We start from the raw sequence: 8338 nt of genomic DNA, 5'->3' as shown, positions 1-8338 counted from the left end.
ATCTTTGTGCTATGGTTCTAGAGTGAACCATCCTTGTATCTTGGTGCGCTGGCTATCCTTGGAGCTTTGGTGGCTCGTCGGCAAGTCAACGACCCTCCATCTTGGTGTGGAGCGGCGTCGACAACATTGTGCGGGGGACGGAGACCCCTCCTTCGTGGGCAATCTCCCTTAGTGAAGATCAGGATCAAGATGACCGTGATTGTGTTCACGGAAGAGACTTGATTGCCGGGAAGCGATACTCTTAGTGAGTGCTTCAACAATGTGAACGTAGGGGCGCCTTTGTGGCAAACCGAACCACGGGATAAATCCTCATGTCGAGAGTTCGCTTTCTCTCATCCCTCCCTTTAAGCTTCCGCATTTCATATTGCAACTTGTGTGCCTTTACTTTCTTAGAGTAATATCTTGCTAGGATTGGCTATAGGTTGCAAAAATCTTTTGGGATGCGGGTTTCACACTAAGGTGAACCGTAGTTGCACATCTAGATAGCTTGTTATAGTTTATGTTTTGTGCAAACTAGTTGGAGCCATATGTTAAGATTTTAATAGTGCATAATTCACCCCCTCCCCCTCTTAGGCTAGAACACCTGATCACTTTCACATTAATCTCGGAATGTATGGCTAGGTCCAACAAACGATGGAGGAGTACGTCCTCCAGAACTTGGAGGAGTTCAATAGGGTGTTGGAAAGCAATGCTGGTGATGAGATGAAGGAGCTGACGGCTGACATCCAGAGGGTCCCCAAAGGACTAGCTCGCATCGGCAAGGACGCCGCCATCTGCGGCGTCGCCCCAAGGGCCGTGCCGATCGGCCCTTACTACCGCCACTCGCCGGAGCTCTAGTACAAGACCAAGTTCATGAAGATGGCGGCCATCGGGTGGTTCCTAGGGAGGGCTGGCGGCAGCACCGTCAGTACCGAGTTGGTCGTGAGGGAGGCCTTGAAGGCCATCGCCGCCCCACCCAGCCCGCAGAGCTTCTACGACGATCAATTCGAGGACATCGACGATGAGCACTTCCCCAAGTGGATGTTTCAGGACAGCTGCTTCCTACTGGCATTCATGATGGCCATGGGGGGCGACGGCGACGGTGGTGACGCTACGCTTCAAGGGTTGTCGACGGTGATCTTCCAGCCATGCATAGACAGCATCATGAGGAACGTCATGTTGCTCGAGAACCAGATCCCATGGCGGGTGCTCGAGGTCCTCATGAGGTTCCTGCCCGAGCCAGTTCCCGTTGACAGGTTCCTTTCTTTGATGGAAGCCAAGTTCAATGTCCGTACGACGAGCGGTGGTCATGGTCATCACGATAAAAGGGCCGCGGCAGGTCCCAACATCGCCGACAACGGCGGTGAACGCGGCGGAGGCCGACAAAGACCCATGCACCTGCTGGCCCTCTTCCGTGACCACCAGGTGATTGGTTTGCAGACTCTGCACCCTGCTGAAGACAACCGCCGCCGGCTCATCTCCACCACGTCGTCGGCCAACTTCAGCACCGCCATGGAGCTCGCGGAGATGGGCGTGCATCTGTGTAAGGATCGTGGCCCAAGAAGGGGGGTTGAATTGGGACTTTTTCAAATTTCTACCTAGTCCTTAACCTAGACTAGTATTGCCCAATCTACAAATTTGAAACCTAGTCACTAGAGCAAGCTAGCAAAAGGTCCTTATGTAGGTAAACACACTATCATGATTATTTTATCTAGATGGTTGTACACTAGCAAGATCAAAACCTAAGCAAGAGTTCACACTACCATGCAAGTTGTCCTAGTCAATCTATAAGCAATCAAAAGCAAGAATAACAACAAATGGATTTAATTGCTTGAAATAAAAGTAAGAGACACGAGACAACCGGATTTTTTTCCCGTGGTATCGAGGAGCTGACGCTCCCCCCTAATCCATGTTGGAGCACCCACACAAGGGTATAGCAACCTTGCTTCACCAAGGAGCAAGTGATCACTAAGAATGCTCCTTCTCCATCTCCGGAACGGCGAGCTTCACACCGTGTACAATCTTCTTGTCTTGGGGCTCCCACAAACTCCAAGAGCTCACCAAGAACCTCCCGATCACCAAGACCGGCTAGGTGCCGTCAAACACCAAGAGTAACAAGCTCCTAAGCCTTCACTTGACCTACACTCAGTTGGCCCTAGCTCAAGCACACTTGCTACACTTGCAAAGGTTGAATTCTTCAAGGTTGAAGCACAATCAATGTACTAGATCTTCTCTCTTTTGCTCAAAGCACTTTCTCTTCTTCTCAAGGGTGGCCTCAGGTATTCAAGGTGTCAAAGGCACTTCAAATGAGCTAGGGGGTGCCCTTATATAGAGTGGAGAAGGTCACATAGCCGTTGGAAGTCCACTGCAGAAAAATCGTGACTATCGGAAGAACCGACGGGTGACAAATTTGAGGCGTCGGTTCAACCGGTCTCTCTGTGTCCAATTAGTAGCTGTTGGGGTTTATGACACAGTATCCAGGCTTGCATCATTGCACCAGTGCATGCTCTGTAGAGGCATCGGTTCAACCGATGCTGAAGAGGTTCATTGATCAACTCAAACAAGCTCTCTAGAACATAGTACATCAAATACACTGGTGGTTGATTCTAAAGCGTCGGTTCAACCAATGCTGAAGACGAGTTGAGGTCCACCAAAACATGCTCTCTGGAACATAGTATATCTAATGCACCGGTGCTTTCTTGGGACCATCGGTTCAACCGGTGCTATAGAGATTGTTGACTTGATTTCCCCTTGCATCCAGAGAGATAGACCGACAGGGGCGTCGGAACTTCCACCAAGCTTCGGATGCACCGATGCTAAGGCATCGGTTAAACTGGTGCTGCTGTTTTTCTTCGTTTTCAACTGAATTGACTTGGATTTGAATGTAATTTTGATTGTTTCTTCTTCCATGCGTTGTGTTAACTTCTATTGACCATCTTGGGCTGTTTTTGAGTGAGTGTGCAAGATTTCTAAGGCCAACTCAATTTTGGTCAAGCTACTAACTCATGAACCCCTCTTAATAGTACGGTCAAGAACTAAAAACTATAAACCCTAGTTAAATCAAGTGTCATTCATCTCCTTGTGACACTTGAGACTAGAAATGTCCTTAATCTTTAAAATTGAGTCCTTGGCACGCATGGTTGTTCCGAATTGAGGGGTCTCCTTTCACATTTCATATGAGACTAGACTAATCACTAATTTTTCCTTCAAAACACACGTTAGTCGCATACGGTTATTATTAATCACCGAAACTTACCATTAGCATCTATCGGCCTAGATGCGCTTCAATCTGGCAGCCAGCAGGATAGGGCGGTTCGGGGACATGGCCGTCGTCCAGCGCGGCCGGCTGCTCTTCAGGAAGCTCTTCCTGGCGCCGGTGTTCCTGAACGACCTCACTGCCTGCTGGCTCGTCAATATGGCGGCGTACGAGGCGAGCGCCAGCCGCTCGGCCGACGACTACGCCATCAGCTCCTACCTCTACCTGGTGGCGCTGCTGATGAACCGGGAGGACGACGTGCAGCAGCTCCGCGCCAGGTGCATCGTCCACAGCACCTTCAGCAACACACAGACGCTCGACTTCTTCAAGGGCCTCGCACCGCACCTCCACTTTGGGAGGCAGTTGATCGCGTCCTGCAGGACCTCTTGGACTACAGGCGCGATAGGCCGGTCTTCGTTGCCGTTCACAAGTTTCTCTACAACAACTTCAAGACCATCATCACTGTCTTGTCCATCGTCGGCGTGATTGCGCCCATCCTCCGGGTATTGTTTCACCGTCAGAACTAGATGCTTGTTCTTCCCTCACGCTAGCTGGATCTCTTAGTAGTAATAATCAATGTAATTTGATATTATATGCCCGGATATATATTGCCTGTAAAGAAGGATATATATAGATGCCACAACTTCAAGAACTTATTTGGACATGAATGGACGTAAGGAATACTACATGGGAGTGATCCTAAGGGTTTAAAGGATATTTGGGAATTTTCTAGATTCTTGGGAATTAAAGAAGTTATAAGATGACTTCAAGTGTGTACGAAATTACGCATTTGGAGGAAAGGAATTACAAATCTTTGGCTATAGATTTATTTGTTCTAGAAATGGGTGTGATGAAAAATTAAATAGGTTTATGGAATTTGTAGTATCTGGGGATTTTTAGGAATTATTATTCTAACAAAGGTGAAGATTAGAAATAAACTCTTGTCAAGGTGTCCACACTGCTGTTGTGGGATACTGTATCTTCGACCTCCGTTGTGAACCTCCGTTGTGCCCCTTTCTTCGTCTTCTCTACTTCTTTCCTTTTCTTGTACCTCCTCTCCTCTCCTCTCCTCTCCTCTTCTTTCTATGGAGTTACTGGGTAGTGGGCTTGAGCCCCGCCTCCATCCCCCGTCCCTGGTCACGAATATACTAGTGAAAATTGAACCGGTCCAACCCCCACCGGTACATTTTTGGTGGATGAAAGTCCCAAAAATCTTTAGTACCGATTAGTAAAATAATATATTAATACCGTTTGGTGTGTTACCAACCGGTACCAAATGTATATACTCAAATTAGTATCATTTATTAGTACTAGGTTATGCAAAGGGTATTGATGATCGAGGCTTTTTAGTCTCGGTTGGGATCAGTACAAGTATTTATAACGTTTTGAACCCAGTACTAATATAATGAGGTATTTTTCAGTAGTGAGTTTCAATAGAATTTCACAAGGAAAATGTTTCAGGCACGGAGGATGATGGGGCTAGCAGTGCAATAAGAGAGGGAGAGACCAACGGCGGAACCAGGGGGGCGAGCAGGGGCCACGGCCCCCCTAAAATCAGTGAAAATTTTTAACCCCCACCTATATTCTAAAGCCCAACACAAAGGTCAATCAATGCAACGATGCTTTGTACTTAAGTTTTTCGGCTATCGTCCTTAACAAACCCAACAACACATATTGAACGGTGCACGTATACACATCTAGCAGCTAGCTAAATACTAGTCAAATCCAACCCGAAGACTCCAATATTACTCCCTCCGTCACCAAATATAAAGCATTCTGGAGTTTTTAGAATAAATTATGGCTATATAAAAGACTCTCCTACCCCTAATTACCCTAATTATTAAGTATTGGGACTCTATTTGGTTAACTAAATATGTGCTAATAATTAAAGTAGCATGACATTTCTGTTCGCCGACGGCAGCTACAGGGACGGCGAAGCCCTTGTTTGCCGTGTGTCAAAAGTCGCGCACACGGCGAACCTTTTCGCCGTGTGTATATATAGGCGCACGGCGAAAAAAAGCGAGAAGACGCCGTCCGAGCTAGTTGACGGCGTCGGCGTCTGTTCGCCGTGTGTCTGCACCGTGGACACACGGTGAACTTTCAGACTTCGCCGTGTGTCCTTGATTCTGGCACACGGCGAAGAGCAAGGTTTGCCGTGTGCTGGCCCTTGGCACACGGCGAAGAGTAAGGTTTCCCGTGTGTTTTTGCTTTGCTGTGTGTTCTTCTGGCGACACACGGTAAAAGAGGTCTTCGTCGTGTGCCCGAAATAATGCACACGGCGAAGATTCTAGCACACGGCAAAATACCGTTTTCCGGTAGTGAATACCCTACATTTCTAGAAAACCAAATAAATAATGCGGTTTTCAATCATAATTGGTAGAAATAATTAGGGGTAACAAAGTCATTTGTTTAGATAAGTAATGTGTCTGAAATTTCCTAAAACTACACTCTTTGTGGGACGGAGGGAGTATGTTATAATTTTTTTCAGAAAACATGGTCAAACTAAAAAAACGAAGACATTTGATATTATTTTATGAAAGAAAGAGAATACAAATTCGCAATACGTCTGCGAAGTTGTAAAGTGCAAACAGAACATATGTAAAACATTTTCTCTATCTAAAATATTAGTAACACGTATATATATCTTGATATGTTTCTCACGTATAGTATAAAGTATCTGCTCGGCCCCCCTTATTCAAAATTTCTGGTTCCGCCGCTGGGAGAGACTACGTATGTATGCAAGGCCCGGGGACTTGTATGTGTTGTCCTTATGTCCTACGAATTGATATACACAGGGGAAAACATATAAGTTTTACCTATAGTTGAGGTTTAAAAATTTTATAATAATAATGTACCATAGACAGCTTTTGAATATTAACATATGATGATTATATTCATCATAGATAATTTGTGTCCTAAAATTATCCATGATATATAAATATAAATATAGAGAGAGAGAGGGGGGTGCATCTTCTTTATTAGCTTATTATTCATGTGAATATCACAATACGATATTTCATTTCCATATGCAACATGCAAAACTATATATGACGAAGGAGACTATATATGGAGAACAGTTTTATATCCTCTTTTGCACGATATACATACAGGTGGATTCACATATGTTGCCCTCCTTATTTCTTCCTCGTCTGCTTCATCCATGGGAGTAACAATGGGGGAAACCTAAGGGGTGCTGATCTGTAGGCTTCCAGCGCTGGATCGATCCGCCCTGCTTCGGACGCCACTGCTCTGCTACTACTACCTTTTCTTGGTGTTTCAAGTCTACAAATTTGGCTGCCTGCAGGTCTTGTTGCATGTAGGTCTTCCCGGCCGGGCGGATGCTGTCCCGTGGCCTTCACCTCTCCAGGGAAGTGACACCGTTACCTAATACCTGTAGATAGGCCTGTGTGCCATGGCCGCCTTCCTCTCCTCCAACTTGTCAATTGGCCGAGTCCACACACAGCAATCAAATAAAATACAATTACTTAGCTAAGGAAATCAATGACAACAGTAAGTGGTTCGTGTTTAGGTAGCGATTCCACACCTCTATCGCTGTAACAACACCTTTCGAGAAACTGCAGCATTAGCGACCAAATCAAGTAGACGTAAGTAAAAAGTATTGTAGGCAGTATGGTGTATTTGGGCTTTGGGTCTCCATAGTACCTTTATTGTCTTCTTCATATTCACTCTGTTTGCTGGGCTGGAGCTGGAGCAGGTAGCTGGAGTGGTGTGAGAGAAAAATACTGTTGACCGGTTGGTGGCTGGAAGCTGGTGCTAGAGCGGTGTGAGAGGAAAATACTGTTGGACTGGAGGCTGCTGGAGCTGCCGAACAGAGTAATTTTGTTTTTGCGGGTATTGTTCGATCTCGTCTATTTCATCCTGTGGAAAAACAACGGGGTAAGCCAAAAGGGGCGAAAAGCTCTACATAGTACCCTCATCTGGGTGTTCCATGCATTTTGAGAAACTACAGCATTAGTGACCAAATCAAGTAGAAGTAATTAAAGAGTATTCCAGGCAGTACAGTGTATTTGGGCTTTGGATCTCCATACGTACCCGTACTTTTTTCCTCCTAGTTTCTTTTTGCGGGTATTCTTCAATTATTTCTTCTTCTTCGTCTGTTTCATCCGTGGGAAAACAGCAGGGTAAGCTATGGATCAAGTAGTGGTACCTTTTCTGGGCCGGGTGTTCCATTTTGAGAAACTGCAGCATGAGCAACCAATCAAGTAGAAGTAATTATAGAGTATTCTAGGCAGTATGGTGTGTTTGAGATTTATTGGGTCTGCATACGTACCTGTATTTTTTATTCACAGTGTTTTTCTCTGGGTATTCCTCAATTATTTCTTCTTCGTCTGTTTCATCCTGTGGAAAAACAATAGGGTAAGGGGTGGGAAATCTCTATGTAGTACCCTCTTCTGGGTGTTCCAATTTCGAGAAACTAAATCAAGTAGACGTTATTAAAGCGTATTCCAGGTAGTGTGCTGTAGTCGGGCTTTAGGTCTCCATACGTACCTGTATTTTTATCTTCATATTTCTATTTATTTTCAGGTATAAGGTACGGGGCGGCGCCTCTTGCGGGTGTTCCATTTCGAGAAACTGCAGCATTAGCGACCAAATCAAGTAGAAGTACCTTCCTTGTTTAAGTTCCGGCTCCAGTTGTTGGCCTGAGAGCCGGTTCAATCCTGCTCTGCTTGCTTAGTAGTCGTCGAACAGGCAAGTGCTTCTTCGCTTCGAGGCAGCATATGACTCGCGAGCAGGCCTATTTATCGCCCGATCGGCGAGTGACGCACGTGGTGACGACAGGCGGTGCGGTTCAATTTACTAGTAGTTTGGTGGACAACAAGCACAAATTCTTGGATGGTCGCCTCAATTTGCTCATCAGAATTGTTCGATTCTCTCACACTTAATCTAAGTAAATTCTTATTATTCGATGCTGCGGCCTTATCGTATCGTATATTCGTAATTAGTGCTGCTTATCACTCCTGGGAAGCGCAGCACAGGAGTCCCTAACACCACAGGAGTCCCTGAAATATTTCGCTAATTATAGGATTACAGCCCTCTATTTTTCACGACCGTACCTCGACACGTTTTTTCATTATGAGAGAA

At 45.7% G+C, this 8338-nt stretch overlaps 1 long non-coding RNA gene across 3 annotated transcripts; it reads right to left on the bottom strand.

Moving 5' to 3' along the window:
* Window positions 1-6234: 6234 nt before the first annotated feature.
* Window positions 6235-7983, bottom strand: LOC120658009. Of its 3 annotated transcripts, XR_005668478.1 has the most exons (6): window positions 7745-7983; window positions 7527-7594; window positions 7289-7435; window positions 6899-7114; window positions 6780-6810; window positions 6235-6670 (listed from the first exon to the last, which is right to left on the bottom strand). It is a non-coding gene; the product is annotated as an uncharacterized LOC120658009 (long non-coding RNA). The 3 variants fall into 3 exon arrangements; XR_005668477.1 differs by having other exon boundaries at window positions 6235-6810; XR_005668476.1 differs by having other exon boundaries at window positions 6235-7114; window positions 7745-7982.
* Between the last annotated feature and the right edge of the window lie 355 nt (window positions 7984-8338).

The sequence above is a fragment of the Panicum virgatum genome, chromosome 2N, assembly GCF_016808335.1.
Source record: "Panicum virgatum strain AP13 chromosome 2N, P.virgatum_v5, whole genome shotgun sequence".
Classification (NCBI taxonomy): Eukaryota; Viridiplantae; Streptophyta; class Magnoliopsida; order Poales; family Poaceae; genus Panicum; species Panicum virgatum.
This window is presented reverse-complemented; position numbering and strand designations above follow the sequence as displayed.